Source organism: Tupaia chinensis, unplaced genomic scaffold, assembly GCF_000334495.1.
Source record: "Tupaia chinensis unplaced genomic scaffold, TupChi_1.0 Scaffold000597_1, whole genome shotgun sequence".
NCBI lineage: Eukaryota > Metazoa > Chordata > Mammalia > Scandentia > Tupaiidae > Tupaia > Tupaia belangeri.
The window spans coordinates 1,043,595-1,060,924 of record NW_006160114.1 but is presented as its reverse complement, the minus strand read 5'-3'; the positions used below and the strand labels follow the sequence as shown (position 1 = coordinate 1,060,924).

At 38.8% G+C, this 17,330-nt stretch overlaps 1 long non-coding RNA gene across 1 annotated transcript in view; it reads right to left on the bottom strand.

Moving 5' to 3' along the window:
• Window positions 1–17,330, bottom strand: part of LOC114009656 (uncharacterized) — a 97,524-nt gene that overhangs the window by 55,745 nt on the left and 24,449 nt on the right. The window contains exon 3 of the long non-coding RNA XR_003551043.1: window positions 9,853–9,912. This is a non-coding gene — a long non-coding RNA (uncharacterized LOC114009656). The remainder of the gene's footprint in view (window positions 1–9,852; window positions 9,913–17,330) is intronic.

Here is a 17,330-nt window from a genome sequence, read left to right as displayed (position 1 = left end):
GTGTGTGTGTGTGTGTGTGTGTGTGTGTGTGCCCAAGTTCTCAAGAGGAGAATGAAGGAGAGGGGATTGTGGTGTGGCCATCCTCCCGGGGTGGGGGGGGTGATTTCTTGCTTTCTGTCTCTCTGTCTCTCTCTGTCTTTCTGGCAAGTGCACACACCCTATATAGCAAGAACCTCTCAAAAATCAATCAATCAAACAAACAAACAAAAAACACAAAAAAACAAAGAACAACAAAAAAATGAATCTGTATAAATTGAAGAACTTTTATTAAATAATGAAAGTTATAAAATTTGTTCCTGATCTCATCTTAGCTAAGTTTTGAGTTCAGTTATAAAAGTTAGCATTGGCTTAGATTTTTAGATATAACTCCCTCTCAACAGTCATTGCTTTGTAGTTATTTAAGGAAAAAAAAAACCTTTAAGAAGAAATACACACACACACACATACATATATACATATGCTTTTTATTTTCTTTACCTATATACTTTCTTGGAGGTATCAATAGAAGATATATCACATTAACAATTTTCCAGATATAATTTCACATGGCGACCTTTATTACAAACTGTTTTATCTAAAGGTATCTTTTTCCTTTAAACATCTAATTTAAACTCTAAAAATTTTAAAATAGCTACATATGCAGGTTTTAACACTCAAATATATAGCAATTATTAAACATCTAAAAAGATAGGATATGGTGGGCAACATTTAAAGAAAAGCTACTTTAGCAGTGGACATTCCTTTTGAAAAGATGCTGGTGTCCATACTTTTTAAATTCCTTACCTTCATACTCATTAAAAAGAACAAAAATCAAAGCAATTAGTATTGTCCTTTGGGCACTCACTGTGTTCTAGGTACTGTTTTAGATGCTTTTCTGATGTTACTGCTAATCATCATCAACAGCACTGCATAGAAGGTGTATTAACTTCACAGATGGAGACACTGCAGCTCATAAAGGTTGGACACCTTGGCCAAGGTCACACAGGTAGTCATGTAGTAACCTAATTATAATAAGGTTTTAAATCACTGTGTCAAAGCTAATCTATGAAAGTCTAGGCCATGAAGATTAATGACGTGACTATTGTCTTAGTAGGTAAATAATATTTATAAACATGGCTAGGTTGGGGGGAGTGTGTGCATATACGTACATGTACAATAACTGGACCATCTTGTTATTGTCTCAGGGACCGTAGTCTTATTCCAAAAGATGTTTTTCTAATCTGTTTTATGAGAACTCCTAATAAGGTTATAGAAGCCCAGACTCTTCAGTTTGGCAAAGTCTCATTTTGGACCTCAGTATTGAAGTTTCCATCAGTAGGATGCCTGGCTTTTAGGTGGCATTAGTGAGTTAAGAACAGATTTATAAACATGTGGCTATCTTATTAAACTAGAAGTTATTTGGTTTTAATTTTTTGGTAACCCTGTGTTTAACCATCCTAAAACCAAATTGTCTTTTTCATTCCAAATAAGCTATTTCCTTCTTAGATCCAAGAGCTTTCAAGCTTTGAAGATAAAAGAAGAGGCTATTTCACAGCTCAGAACTTTCCATGACATGTTGTTCACACAGGAAGTGAATTTGCAATCCTTGACTCGTCCTGGGAAGTTCATTCTAGAACAAGGTATCTGATTCAAGAGCAACAACCATTGCTTCCCTGAACTGGATAGGCCCCCAACAGCTCCGTCATCTCCTAGGTCAGGGGTGAGCACACGATAGAAATGGACAGGATGAGAGCTGTACCTTTGGTGAGCCCAGTGGAGAATGCAGCTAAACCACACTGTGCCCAGTTTCAGTGACATCTTAAAGGGAAAGGGCAGTGTCCTTTCGGAAAATGGAAAACTCATATTCATCAATAATGAGACTAAAAAGTTAAAGGCCTCATGTAGAAAAACTTGATTAACATATGAAATTTAATATAGCGATGGTTTATCTTCTCAATGAGAACTGAGAAGAAATGACCCACCCATTGGTCATGCTCAACAGAGCCTTAAGGAAGGTTAACACAGAATATTAAATATCATCTATTAAAGAATTATATTTCACAATAGCGAATAAAAGGAAAAAACATTAGCAAACAAAGGATGCTATTCTTGCCCCACCCACTTGTTTTTATGCTCAAACTACTCTATTAACTACATGAGAGGAAAAAGACAAAGTTAAAAGCTCTTAAAATTTAGCATGTAATAGAATTGTTTCTTCTTGTGAAATACTGCTTTAAGTCTGTTTATTTAAAAGTCAGGTCAGAATGCCACCTTATTATTATGAAATGCAGTGATTCTAACATTACATTTCTTCTTAGTTGTCAGGGGGTCTTGAGGGAGTCTTTTAACTGCATATGACTACAGAGATACATTTAGACATGTATTTGATTTCTGGAATCTTACTGAACACAAGAAAAAATTTACCAATTCACAGTTGAGCCATTTTTAAAATGGTTACTGGGGCCCCACTTACTAGTTTGTCATTCAACAAGCCCATGAAGAAAGCAGTTGTAGCCAGGCCTCTGAGAAAGTAATACAAACACCAGGCGCCTTCCAAATGGACACTTATTGAAGTTGTGCATGAAAGTGAATGGACCAGTTCAACCTTGCTCTAGTGACTCTTCCAGTGCCACGAAACTTTTCAGTTCATGGAACATTTATTATACAAAATACCCAGTGTGGCTAAAGACTGTGTTAGGAAACTGTGGGGGTAGGTAAAAAAGGCAAAGACCAGTTCTCCTTTATAATTATAAGCAATGAGTTTAGCATAAAATACACACTGTCCCTTATCATTAGTATGATTAATATAATTTTTATCTCTTGCTAAAAAAAAGCACCTATTTAACTATTGAAGACTTTATGCTACTCACATTTTTTTTTTTTTTTTCCGAGAGAGAATTTTTTGGATCTAACGTGTGTTAGCTTGGTGGAGAAACAGAGAGAGACAGAAGACAGAAAGCGAGAAATCATCCCTCAGGGAAGATGACCACATGGCAATCCCTTCTCTTCCATTCTCCTCTTGGGATTTTGGGCATGTACACACAAGCACCTGGCATGAGTTTTAAGCTTCCAGGTCCGGGACTCCAAACACTGTTGACTACATGGGAGTCAACATAATCATTATGCCATTTGCTGGTCCCCACAAATATTTTAAAAGTACATCCAAGTGGTCACCATCAGATTGGCCTGAGGTGAAAGGCCACTGGAGTGGTCTCTGGAGTCAGACACCCCAGGCTCATGTCTCAAATAACTGTGGCAAGTCACTTAACCCCATTTTCTTTTTCCACTGGCACCTTTATTGTTAGAATTTCCTGCTGTCTGGACTGTTGGGCTCTCCTTCCTCAGTCCTCTCATCACTTTACATACTCCTACCTGCTCTATCTTCATAAACACCACTGGAAAGAATATGTATTTATTATAATTATTATTATTGGACTGAGTGTTCTATAGATGTCTGGTAAGTCTAGTTGATTTCTATTCCTGTGTATGTGTGTTGGGGTGGGGGGAATATTATTTTAGACAGAGCCATGTTAAGATCCTTCTGCTTTGGCCTCTTGCTTTGGACAACAGGTGTGCACCACCAGGCCTGGCCTGGTCTAAGTTTTTTATATTTGTGTTTAAGTCTTCCATTCCTTGTTGATTGTCTGCCTAGTCATTCTGTCCATTATCAGAAAGAAGAGTATTAGAATTATTAGAAAGAAGACTATTACTTATTATTAGAAAGAAGACTTTTTTCCCGGCTATCATTAGTTTTAGCTTCATATATTTTGAGGGTTTGTTACTAGGTGCATATAATTTATGATTGTTATATTTTCTTGATGCATTTCTTTTATTACCATCAAATGTTCTTTGTGTCTAGTAAGAGCTTTTGTTTTAAAGTCTACTTTGTCTAGCCCAGCTACAGTGGTACAGGTGGTGGGGTGCTGTGTGTGATACTGGAGTCACATGGAACACTGTGGTTCAGAGTCTGGGTTGACCTAAAATGTCTGACAGTGCTCACAATCCTGGCTAGCTTGAAGTCTGAGGTGGATGGGTAGGAAATCATGGCATGAAAAGACACTGTCAAGGCCGCCTATTTCCCCTTCCAGAAATAAGATAATATTTTTAAAAAGATCTATTTTATCTGGTATTAACATAGCAACTCCAATTTTCTTTTGATGCTATTTGCACAGTTAAGTCTTTTTCTATCCTTTTCTTTTCACCCTATTTGTGTCTTTGAATATAACATAGGACTCTTATAGATAGCACAAATTGGATCATGCTTTTAAAAATCTACCATTTTCTTCCTTTTGATTGGAGTGTTTAATTCATTTGTATTTAATGTAATTGCTGATAAATCAGGATTTGTGTCTGCCATTTTGCTATTTGTTTTATATATGCATTGCCTTTTTTGTTCCTCTATTCCTCCATTACTCTCTTTTTCTTGTGTTAGATAAATATTTTCTACTGTGTCATTCTATTTCCCAGTCATTTCTTCCACTTTGTATTTAAAAATTAATTTTTTAGCTGTTTCTCTGGAGGTTACAATTAACATCTTAACTTAAAACAGTCTAGTTTGGATTAATACTGACAACTTTGCAAGTATAAGACACTTTTTTCCTATTTTGCTCCATTTACTCCCTCTGCCTCTGCAATATAAATTATGTCTTTAGGCATTATGTGCTCATTAGCATAAATTTATAATTATAGCTTTATACAGATTTTTAAAAAATTACATAAAATACATTTATACTGTTTTATGTTTACCTAAGCAGCTACCTTAACTAATACTCTTTATGTCTTCATGTAGATTCATTATAATGGCCAATATTCTTTCATTTCACCTTGAAAACTCTTTTTAGCAGAGCAAGTCTACTAGCAACAAATGCTCTGAGGGTTTTTTGGTTTTAGTTTTTTGTTTTAATCTGAGAATGTCTTAATTTCTCCTTCACTTTGTGAAAGATAGTTTTGCCGGATTAGATGGATTTTGAAGGATTATTGATGGACGGTCATTTTCTTTCAGCATTTTGAGTATGTCATTCTACTGCTTTTTGGCCTCCACAGGTTCTGGTGAAAACTCAGCTGTTAATATTATTGGGAATCCCTGGTACATGATGAGTCACTTCACTTTTAATGTTTTCAAGAGTCTCTCTTTGTTTTTTGACAGTTTGATTATGATGTGTCTAAGTATGGATTTAGATTTTTCTACCAGGAGTTCGTTGACTTTCTTGAATGTGTATATTAATGTTTTTTTCATCACATTTAAGAAGTTTGGCAATTATTTCTTCACTTCACATTCTTCTCTATCTCTCTCTCTCCCCTCATTTTGAGATGCCCAGTGTATACTGGTATATTTGTGGTGCCACACAGGTCTCTGAGTTGCCCCACAGGTCTCTGAGACTATGTTCATTTTTTTCTTTTGTTTTCTTTCTGTTCCTCATATTGGATCATTTTAATTGACCTATCTTTTAGTTCACTGATTATTTTTCCACTTGCTCAGACTTGCTATTGAGCTTCTTTTGTAAAATTTTCTTTTCAGTTATTATATTTTCCAATTTCATAATTTCTATTTGATTATTTTAAAATAATTGATGTCTTCTATTGATATTCTTTATTTAGTGGAATGTCATTTTTATATTTCCCTTTGATTCATAGAACATGATTATTTTTTAGTTCTTTAACACATTTAAAATAACTGATTTAAAGACTTTGTCTAGTAAGTCAATGTCTGGTTGTCCTCAGGAAACTCTCTATTTATTGCTTTTTTTTCCCTCCCCGGTAAGTACATACTTTTTTTTTCCATAATTTTTCCATAAATTTGTTCCATAATTTCTTTGTTGAAAACTGGATATTTTAAATAGTATAATGTGGTGGGCCAGCCAGGTGACACAGTGGTTAAGGTGGCTGGATCCCATGTGGTTGACTGTGCAGTTCAATTCTAGCACCTGGTAGCTTGAAAAACACTTTGGGCATGTGTGCATGTGTGGCTAAAATCCCCATAAGAGAGTGAAGAGAAAGGATTGCAGTGTGGTTATTCCCCAGGGTGTGCTTTTTTACTTTCCCTCTCTCTCCCTCTCTGGTGAGTGCAGGCACCCTATGACAAATTAAAAGTATATACATATTATGAAGTATATATAATAGATATACATATATATATGGGGGGGAGAGTATAGGATACTATATGTTTATAGTTGTAGTAGTAACTCTGGGAATCGGATTCTACCTTGCCCCCAGGTTTTGTTGTTATTGCTGCCTGTTTTATTGTTATTATTACTATTGTTAGTGATTTTCTGTAAAGTCTATATTCATCATGTTTATCACTGAATCATGAGATCATTTGCTCAGTGGTCAGTTAATGAATAAAATTTTCTTTTTTCTTTTTTTTGAGAGAGAGAATTATTTTTGCCCTAGGGTGTGTGTGCTTGCCCAGAGAGACAGAGAAAGAGAAAGACAGAGAGACAGAAAGTGAGAAATCAACCACCAGGTGGGATGCCCATGCCATAATCCCTTCTCCTCCATTCTCTTCTCTGGATTTTGGGCATGCATACGTACACACCTGATGTGAGTTTACGTTGCCAGGTCTGGAACTCGAACCATGGTCGACTACATGGGAGTCCAGCAACTTAACCATTGTGCCATCTATTGGATTCGTGAACTTAAATTTTCTTTAACACTCTATAACCAATAAACCTCCTAGTCTTTGCCGAGGAACTTTGTCAGGATACCTCAGAGCACTCCCTCTATACTCAGTCAATTGAGAACTATGCTTTTACTTTAACTTATTTTTTCAGAGCCTCATGGTCAGCCTGAGATGAGAGCCTTGGGCCTTCTCAGGTGTTTCTGGGCAGGTGTGCATGTTTCCTGGGCACATGAATGGCCCTACCCATACACATGGGATTCTAGGGATCAGCAGTTAGCGTAATGGCTATGTCGCTGAGCTCCTATGTAGTCAACCGCAGTTTGAGTCCCGGACCTGGTGGCTTAAACTCACCCTGGGCGCGTGTGCATGCATACTTGCCCAGGATCCTGAGAGGAAAACGGAGGAAAAGGGATTGCGGCATGGCCATCCTCCCAGGGGGGTGATTTCTCGCTTCCTATCTCTCTGTCTCTCTCTGTCTTTCTGGAGAGCGCACGTGCCCTATATCAAAAACAACAACAACAACAACAACAACAAAAACATGGGATTATAGATGTCCAAAAATATTTCAAAATTTTTCAAAGATTCTATGGCAATTTCATTCCTCAGATTTTCCTTTTAAGATTTTTGGTTAACTGTTTGCCCCAACCGTTGTCTTCTACCTTTGGCAGCCACTATTACCCGTATTTTTTTTTCTTTTTTTGACAAATACCACTACAAAAAAAAAAAAAAAAAAAAAAAGCCGCCCCCTGCTGGATGCATATAAAGCAGGTCAAACAAAATGGCCTTGCAAATGGGGTCTTCCAGGAAACTCCAGAGAGGTCAAATAATGACAGTTCCCTGGGAAGGAAGCTTTACAAGCTCTCCATACCCACTTTCTCCCTCTCTGATAACTGCCAAGCTGCTGTCTATTAATTTTCCAGGCAGCCACAGAACTGGAGATAGGGACACAAGCACGGGGCATGTTAAAATACCACAAAGCTTACTATTCATTACCAAGAGCCAGTCACCTTTATTAAATAAAAGCTTCCCAGATTACCAAAGTCTTTGGTTAATTTACAGAGTTCTAGAAAAGTTGACTTTGACAATTCTTTTAAAATTTGCTATAGGGTGCATATACTCACTGAAGAGGGAGAGAGCAAGCAAAAGCATGCTCCAGAGCAGGGGGGCAAGGAGGAAGGGGGAGGGGGACAGCCACGTCTCCGCCTCCATTCCTCTCAGAATTTGGGGCACATTCATGTGCTTGATTTTTCAAGCTGCTGGGTCCAGGATGTGAATGATTCAGTCAGGCATGTGGGATCCCGCCTCCTCAAACACCACATGACTGATAGGCCCCCCTCCCCCAACATTTTTTGACAATTTTCTCGTTGCTTTTTTGGAGGAGAGAATTTTGGGTCTTACCAGTTATGTCATTGATTCATCTGCATTATCTATTATAAATCAGATGTATGTTTTGCAATACCATTCTGTTCCTAGTGTGTGGAAGACGTTGGATTTAGGGAAGACTGGGGTCAGAGATAAGTTGGTTTTGTGGTTGACAGCCAAGTGACAAATGATGGTGAAGTGCACTGAGGTGGTAACAGTTGCTAATAAGAACTCCTATGTGTTGAATAGTTACCATTTGCCAGATTCTGTGCTCAGTGCCTTATATACTCCACTGTACAGCATCATACCTATTTTAAAGATGATGAAACTACATTTAGACAAGTTCAGTACAGTACCTTGCCCAAGGTTACACAGCTAAAATGGGTTAGAGCATGTTTTTGAACCTTTATTCATCTGGCTTTAAAATTCATCCTCATAATTATAATCCTATATTTCCATAAGCAGGCTTAATGACTACAATTTTAAAAGTTATTTATTCAACAAATATTTATTGATGACCAACTATGTGCTGGATACTATTTGAAGGACTGGGACTATAACAGGGAACCAATTAGGAAAATAAATTCTTGTTTTCATGGAGGCTACATTTTAGTTGGTAATGACAGACAATACACAAGATATAGAAGCAAACTTACCTTCTATTAGGTAGTGATAAGTGTTATAAAGGAGTAAGGAGAGAAAGATTGAGGGCATTGGATAGGTGAGTGTGGGGATGTTTAAATCAAGTGGCTAACAGAGTGTGTTATTTGAGGTAGGACTTGAGGCTGAGGAAGGTACCATATCCATATCCAGCTGAATAGCATTGTAGGCAGAGGTAACAGCAAGTGCAAAGGCCCTGAGGTAGGAATACATTTGGCTTGTGTGAAAAACAGCAACAGGCTAGGACGGTTAATGAAGTTGAGTTAATGAAGAAGAAGAGTACAAGGAGACAAGATTGGAGAGGTCATGGAGAATCAGACAAGGTGGGCCTTACAGGCTGCTGAAAGGAGTTGAGAACTGACATGATTTATGTATTGAGAACAAGGAGACAAGGATAGAACCTAAGAGGTCAGGTAGGAAGCTTTGCCTCTTCAGACCAGGTAGGATCACTTCTCACTTTCTCCATGGCTACCACCTTGATCCATGCCCATGAAAGAAGGGAGGTGGTGGCTTGGGTCAATGTGGCAGCCATAGAAGAGTGATCAGCTTCTGTATATATTTTGAAGGTCGAGCTTACAGGATGTACTGATGACTGAGAGGTGGAGAGCGAGGAAAGAAATTTGTCAAGGATGACGCCAGGGTTTTTGTTTTGAGCAACTAAGGATGAAGTTGCTCTTGCTGAGAAGGGGTAAGATGGGAGGAAAAGGTGTAGGTGATTAGGGTAGGCACTAAGAATGAGAGTGTTCAGTTTGAGTTACTTTTTCAATAGCCTTGTGGAGCTTTAAAAAAAAAAAGTTTATTTGCTTATTTAAACAGAGAGAAGCACCCTTGAACAGATCTCACACTACAGTTTTCCCTAACCTTTCCCCACCTGCCAGGATCACAGGTACATGTATGTGTGCCTAGCATGTACAGGTCAACCAGGATCTGACCCTGATCTTCCATATGGCTTCCAGAATCATAAAGTGTTACACTGTTGTTGCACCACTGTGGCTGGGCCTTCCGGTGGAGCTTTCTAGTAGGTAGTTGTATAAACAAGTCTTTGTTCAGAGAAGGCATGGGCATGTGGATGATATTTAAAGCCAAGAGCCTTGATGAGCAAGAGTAGGATAGAAGAAAGGACCAAGAAATGACCACTAGTAGTCTCATGGTAAAGTTGACACAGGGGAGAGGTGGATAAAAATCACAGACCCGAATCTGAAGAATAGCCCTTTGTACCTCTTTGACCTTACCTCTCACCTTGTCTGCCTTTGCAGAGGTGTCACTTCATCAGTAACAGTCACATCAATGACCTGGAATTAGACAAAGTAGCCAGTTAATAATGCAGTAAGCACAGAGCGCTGCTGAGTGCCCCGTGTGCCAGCTCTGAACTTGGGACTCACTCATGTGTCGTTCCGCTTAAGTTTCATAGATACCAAGAAGGCAGAGAATTCTGACATTAATTTAAAAAATGTTTCTACAAAAAAAGTTTAACTGTAAAGAAGTGAATGTTTGAAATTCAAATGGATAAGTCTCAGTTTTTGGTAAAATGAATTTGTGTGGACTAGCTCTTGCCTAGAGATACTGGACAAATGAGATCTGCCTGCATGTGAGTTAAATTGAAGTGGGAAGCATTGGGGAAGCAGGGGACAGTCATTCAAGTGCTCCTAATCCAGGATCAGTGACTGCTCCTTACTCAGCACTCTCCGCAGGCTGACAGCGCACATGGTTTGCTAGAGAGAGTTCCTATTCCCCACTCTTATTCATCTTCCCTTCTTAGGAAGCTCACCAGTTTGCTGAGGAGAATGCACTTTGTGTCAGCATTTCCAACGCAAACGAGAGAGCGCTTTGTTCCTCATGCTCTTCCCAGTGGCTGGCCCTCTGTTCTCCCATACGGGAGCCATCTTTTCAGTTGGTTGCCACATACGGTTGGCTCAACCCAAACAAGCTTTTTCTCTGTGCATATTGTTGCTGCAATCTGTGGTTACAGCTTTTAAAGACTTAATAGACGGATGTGTTTTTCTATCCCCAAGGAAGGAAATGAAGATTTCCACTTGGCATTGTTTTCCACCATCATGTTTTTGTTTGTTGTTGTAGAAATAGAGCAGAAAATTACTGCTGCTCCATTATTGCCCAAGTGCCCACACGACTTCCAGTCCTTGGGAAGCAAATCAATTGTTTTTACAAATTTTATTCAGACATTTGGATTATTATTTGCTGAAATCTTCCCCATTCTTTCCTCTGACCAACCCATAGTTCTGTGATGGAAAAAGAAACCACTATTCCCAAATCAGTGAAAAATCAGCTGCTATTGTCTCCTTTCATTATTTCACAAATCCTTTGTCACAAGCCGTTAATGAAGTAGGTGACATGCTTATGCCTATAAGTCGTACAACTTTACATTTCTTTACTATTCCTGAGCTTTGCCTATGTTCCAAACACAGTGTTTACAGATCTTATCTCATTTCATCTCCACACCAACTAGGCTGGAAACTGTTTTTAATCTCATTTTACTGATGAGGCAACTGAGGCCAAAGAACTTATACAAGTTGCTTAAGGCTACACACAAGTCCAGTTAGTGAATGCTCTTGGTAACAACGTCCACTATCCCACATGAGATCAATATCATATCCCAGGAAGAAGTTTCTATTTTCTGAGCTTGTGCATTTTGCACAACAATCACAATTTGAACCAAAATACTTCCTGTTTTATTTTTGATGAAGATTTTAATATAGCGTGTGTCAACTACTAAAGAAATACTGCCCAGATGCATGTGACGAATTACACTGAGAGAAATAGGTTTACGTAGGATGGCGAGACTTAAAACTCCTTTGAAATAGTTTATTTTTAAAACCTGCAGCCTTGATGTAGAGAAGACATTTTGTACCACTTGAATGTTTTGGATCGTACAATAACCAAGTAATTATAAAATTTGGGTTACAGTTGTGTGCTAAATTAGCCCCAGTCAAGATGCTCAGGTGAAAGAAAGACATACATGATGGCAACTAGCAATTTCAATTAAATCTCGATTTTTTTTTCAGGCTTCTAATAGATACTTATTGAAGAGAGAGGTTTAGTTAAAATGTCTTAAAGTCTTTGGCAGATATCAGCACATGTTTACCAAGGTTCTACAATAGACTGAATACTTAAAGGTGGATTTTGACACTGTTTGACTTATTTACCAACATACTTAGTGATATTGGGCAAGCCAGTGACCCAGGGCTGGCTCAGTCCTGGTAAGAGAGGAAAAGGTGAGGTGAAGGTGCCAGAGTAAGCAGAAAGTTAGACAGAAGCAGTTGGGAACAGGTGAAGGATGCATTTCCTGCAGCTTACAGTGGACTTCACCATGGGGCTGGGAGCTGGAGAACCCACAGGGCTACATAAGGAGAAATGGATCTGATTCTAATAGGAGAGATTTAGATAATCCTTCTGGAAGGGATCAGTATGAGGATTGTTATATTATTCTGCTTAGGCTGTCAAATAAGTACCACAGACCTGGGGGCTTAGACCACAGAAATTTATTTTCTCATAGTTCTGGAGGCTGGAAGTCCAAGATCAAGGTGTGGACGGGATTGGTTTCTCCTAACTCTTCTCTCCTTGGCTTGTGGATGGCCACCTGTGTCATCACATGGTCTTCCCTCATGTGAATCTATGTCATGTTGGATTAGGACCCACCCTAATGACCTCTTCTTAACCTATTTACCACTTTGAATACCTGATCTTCAAACATAGCCACATTCTGAATTTCTAGAGGTTGGATCTTTAACATATGAATGGGATGTTGTTATTCAGCCCATAATAGTTGTCTCACGGTGGTCTTCCAGATTCGTTTTGTCATGTGTCCTGGGGGGGGGCATTCTAAACATTAACACTCAGTAAGTGTATTTAACTATTACAAAGTAAATTCTGTTTAGAAGATTCCTCCATGGCTCATGAGAACTAGTGATTTCAGGGAAAAAAGAGAAATGAAGATTTTTCTACTGATAATTCAGCCTCCAACCCACAAACTTCGAGTGACAAATCTAAGCCAAACATCCAAATACTATTGGGGTTAACATATTCCTCAATATCTACTGAATCTGCTGTGCAAAGTGATCAAAATGGAATGGCAAAGAGATTCCAGATCACATCTTTCTGCATGCTCCTGAATGCTCAGATTGAACTTCAAGTTTAGGAAGAAACACACCAACCATTAGATGACTAGAAATCACCACAAGTCACAAGAAATATGAGAAAGCAAGAAAATACCTCTTCTTCAAGGGAAAAGAATAACTCCTCTTCATCCACAGATAGTTCAGTGGGAATCACAGAAATGCCTGATAAAGAATTTAGAATATTCCTAATGGCGAATCTAACAGAGATGGAAAAGAAGAGAGACAATGAACTACAGAAGAGAAGGGAAAAAGGAGCTGACGAATTCCAGGAGGTGAGGAAATTCTTGCAAGATCTAAAAGAGGAATTACACACTTTAAAAAAGAATCAAAGAGACCTATTAGAGATGAAGGCTATAATACAGGAAGTCAAAATTTCCCTTGAAAGTATTAAAAGCAGACTAGATCATACACAAAATAGAATCTCAGATGTAGAAGAGAAAATTGCTGGCCTATAAACATCCACCATGAAGACTGTGAAAATTGCCCCCCAAAATGAGGATAATATACGAGAAAGACTAGATACCATTAATCATCCAAACATCCAGATAATTGGTATCCCAGAAGGCAAAGAGTCTCATAAGGGCTTTGATCATCTATCCCATAAAATCCTGCGAGAAAACTTTCCAAACCTAGAGAGGCACCAAAAGATCCAGTCCCAAGAAATACAAAGGACCCTAAATAGAATTAACACAAGAAGATCTTCTCCAAGTCATGTTATAGCCAGATTGACCAAAAAACAGCAAGTTACCTACAAAGGATATCCCATCCGGCTAACAGAGGACCTCTCATTAGAAACAATGCAAGTGAGGAAAGAATGGGAAAATATATTCAAAGTGTTAGGGTTGAAATAGGAAAAAGCTATTTCAACCAAGAATACTGTACCTGGCAAGATTATCCTTTATATGGGAAGAAAAGACAAGAACGTTTTCAGATAAACAAAACCTAAAAAAATTTACCAGCACCAGACCACATCTCCAAGAAGTTTTCAAGGGAGTGCTATATCAGGCAAATTAAATACAGGCAAATTAAATACAGGCACATTAAATACAGACACACAGAAATAAGAATTCAAAAACTAAGAAAATGGCCAACTTAATCATATGTTTAAGTCTGGAGTTGAATACTATATCCCAGAATTTAATCGGAAAGATCGAACCGCAACAGAAGATAAAGTACATGGGATTGAACTGGTGAAATAGCATTTTATGACTTTTGACTAAAACATTGCTTATTTTCTTCTAGGCTTTGTTGTCTGGTTTTAAGGATTTTTGTCCTGTCTTGCTTGAGCTGTCAACCGGTTCATGTGCCTACTATTTGAACAGAATCCTAACCTATTTCCTGGCTATAAGTTTTAAGCAAAGTTCCTTAGAATTTCTTTGATTTAAGTTAAAACTGCTTTTCTTGACATTGCCAGCTGAACTTGTTATTGAAAGTAGTTAGATTATTTAAGAAATTGTGTGATCAATAAAATGTGGGGGGAAAAGGAATGGAAGACAACTGTAGACACCAGAGATAGTGTGAGAAGAGGGTGGGAAAGGGCAGAGGATCAGAAATAGGTCAAATATATATATATGTGAAACTAGAAATGGAAAATTATTGATGATAACATGCATGATTGAGCCACCATACAGCATATTCTGGATGGGAAATCACATTTTATATGCTGTGACGATGCTTAGGCTTAGGGAATGAATGTAAATTAATTAATTAAAAAAATGTTTCAGGAAAAAAAAACACTAAAACTGTTTTTCTTGAAATAAAAAAAAAATGCATTAAGAATACCTACTTGGGAACCAGCAGTTAGCGTAATGGCTATGTCGCTGGACTCCCACATAGTCGACTGCGGTTCGCGACCCAGACCCGATGGCTTAAAACTCACGCTGGGCGCGTGTGCATGTGTGGCCAAGATCCCAAGAGGAGAATGGAGGAGAAGGGATTGCAGCGTGACCATCCCCCCCCCGGGGGGTGATTTCTCGCTTTCTGTCTCTATGCCTCTCTCTGTCTGTCTGGCGAGCGCACGCACCCTATAGCGAAAACCTCCCTATAGCGAAAACCTCTCCAAAAAAAAAAAAAAAAGAAAGAAAGAATACCTACTTGATGACTGCAGTGAGCTATACAGCCCCAGTTGGGTGCTACTTTGTAGTATGTTCCTTCTACCCACTGAGGTTTACGCCTGAAGTCAGACTTGTATTCATGGATATGTCTATATCAGCTGCACTTGCTATTGAAAATATTTAGATTAATTAAGACCTTTATTGAATCAATAAAACGTGGGAAGAAAAAAGCATAGAAAGCAACCATGGATACCAGAGACAGTGTGGGTGGAGGGTGGGAGATGGCAGAGAGTGAGAGATAGGGAGTCAAGGATGGGAAATAAAAGCAAAATATACAGGAAACAAGAAATGGAAAATTATTTGCTGATGATAACACGTGTGTTGATGTGCTTGATTGAGTCAATATACTGTATTCTGGATGGAAAATCTCATTTTGTATGCCGTAATGATGTACAGTGAATGAATGTAAATAAATAAATTTAAATTTAAAAAAACAAAGTAAATTCTAATAGACTAATACATTTTGCATATTATAAAGCATACCCATACATCAAAATTTTTAATAAGTAAGATATAAATAGAAATTATATCTTGTCCCATAACCCAGTGGATAATCTTGGTACCACTGGGGACACAGGCACCCTGCCCTGGGGACCACTGCCTTTGTGATTATCATGTGTGTCTCACTGATTCTTATTTTTTCTAGGCTTCCTATGAGAACCCACATGCACTCCAGATTGACACATTCTTTCCTCATATATAAATACCTTCAGTCAGATTAAAGTGAAGTCTCTTGGCCTTGAAGCCATTCTCTCTTTAAGCAGACTTTCTCTACACCCTGACCTGTCCTGTGTTGATTTATAGTTGGCTTCGGTGATCAGATTTCCTCTTATTCTAAGTCCTTGAGGGCACACGTCAATCTCCTATCAGGCTCACCACCTGCGCTTTCCATTCGCCAGTTAACAATTTCCTCTGTGATACACTTTTCATTCTTCTTGCACATAATTTCTATTTCCCCACCCAGGTTGTCAACTCCAGGAGGGTGTGGATTGGTCTGGAATCTCTGTTTTCCTAGGGCTAAACATGGTGCTTGGGAACAGCAGGGGCTTCATAAAGATAGTTGGTATTATAACTTGCCAAATCATCACACAGTCAGATAGAAAATTAACAACTCATCATTGCTTTAGAGGAGATTATAAATTCAAGTCTTGCAAGTAAGTGTACAAGGTAGACATGATTCTAATTTTTTTTTTTTTTGGAGAGGTTTTTGCTATAGGGCACGTGCACTCACCAGAAAGACAGAGACAGAGAGACAGAAAGCGAAAAATCACTCCACAGGGGGCATGGCCATGCTGCAATCCCTTCTCCTCCGTTCTCCTCTCGGGATCTTGGGCATGCACGCACACGCGCCCGGCGTGAGTTTTAAGCCACCGGGTCCGGTTCTCGAACTGTGGTCAACTACATGGGAGTCCAGTGACATAGCCATTACTCCAGCTGCTGCTGGTCCTCAAGTAGATATGATTCTAAATATGACTTAAAATAAAAAGACTCACACATTAATAGCCTTACTAGCTACCCTTTTAGGGAGTCCTTGAGGAGAAAAAGAGGTAAAGATCACTACATTCCATCGAAAGTCTGCGCTGGTATTACCAGTGCCTGGCACAAGGTTACTGGCATCCGGCCTCAACTTCACCCAGAGTTAGAGCAGGGAATTGACCATGAATGTCGTCTGAATGACTGTCACCGAAAGAAGAACAAAGACAAGATTGGGAAAGTCTGGGGGAAGTTCGGAGAGAAAGTCTCTATGGCACCTCCCACAGAGGAATAAAAGTTATTGAGCATTTATTATCTATTACCAGCACTATTCCAGTACATTTCCTATATGATCTCTTTTAATCTATACACCACAAGATAAAAAATATCTGTACCTTATGGATATCTTCACTTAGAGAAGTTAAGTCATTTTCTCTATCTAACCCAGCTGGAAGTTACATGGAGGAGTCAGAATTTGAACCCAGGACTGATTGAAGGATACCAGGGCTTCCTCTAGTATCCCACCTAGACTTGGCAATGTCTCACTTGGCTCATTTTCTAGCATCTTAATCCTCAACCCTCCTTCCTCTATCAAAAATTGTCTTTGTCCTATTCCCGTGGTAGACCTTCCTTCTAATCAAGGAGGGCTGGCAGTACAGAGGTGGTAATTAGTGATCATGAGCCGACATCCCTCTCGAGTGATCTAGGAACATTCTGACAAACGTCTCTTGGGAACTCTGCCTAACACAACTGTGGAAGGAGATATTTGAGGGCAGGCCAGCCTATGGGGCTTTCTCACGTCATGTCAGGCAAGCAGTTGTCTCTCATGACTGGTACCTATATGAGCTGAGGTTTGTCAGGTTTAAATTGCAACAGCAGCAGGAGACTAATTTGGGGATATTATACTATCAGCAGCCCTTATCTTTTTTTTTTTTTTTTTTGAGAGAGATTTTTGCTATAGGGCGCGTGCACTCCCCAGACAGACAGAGA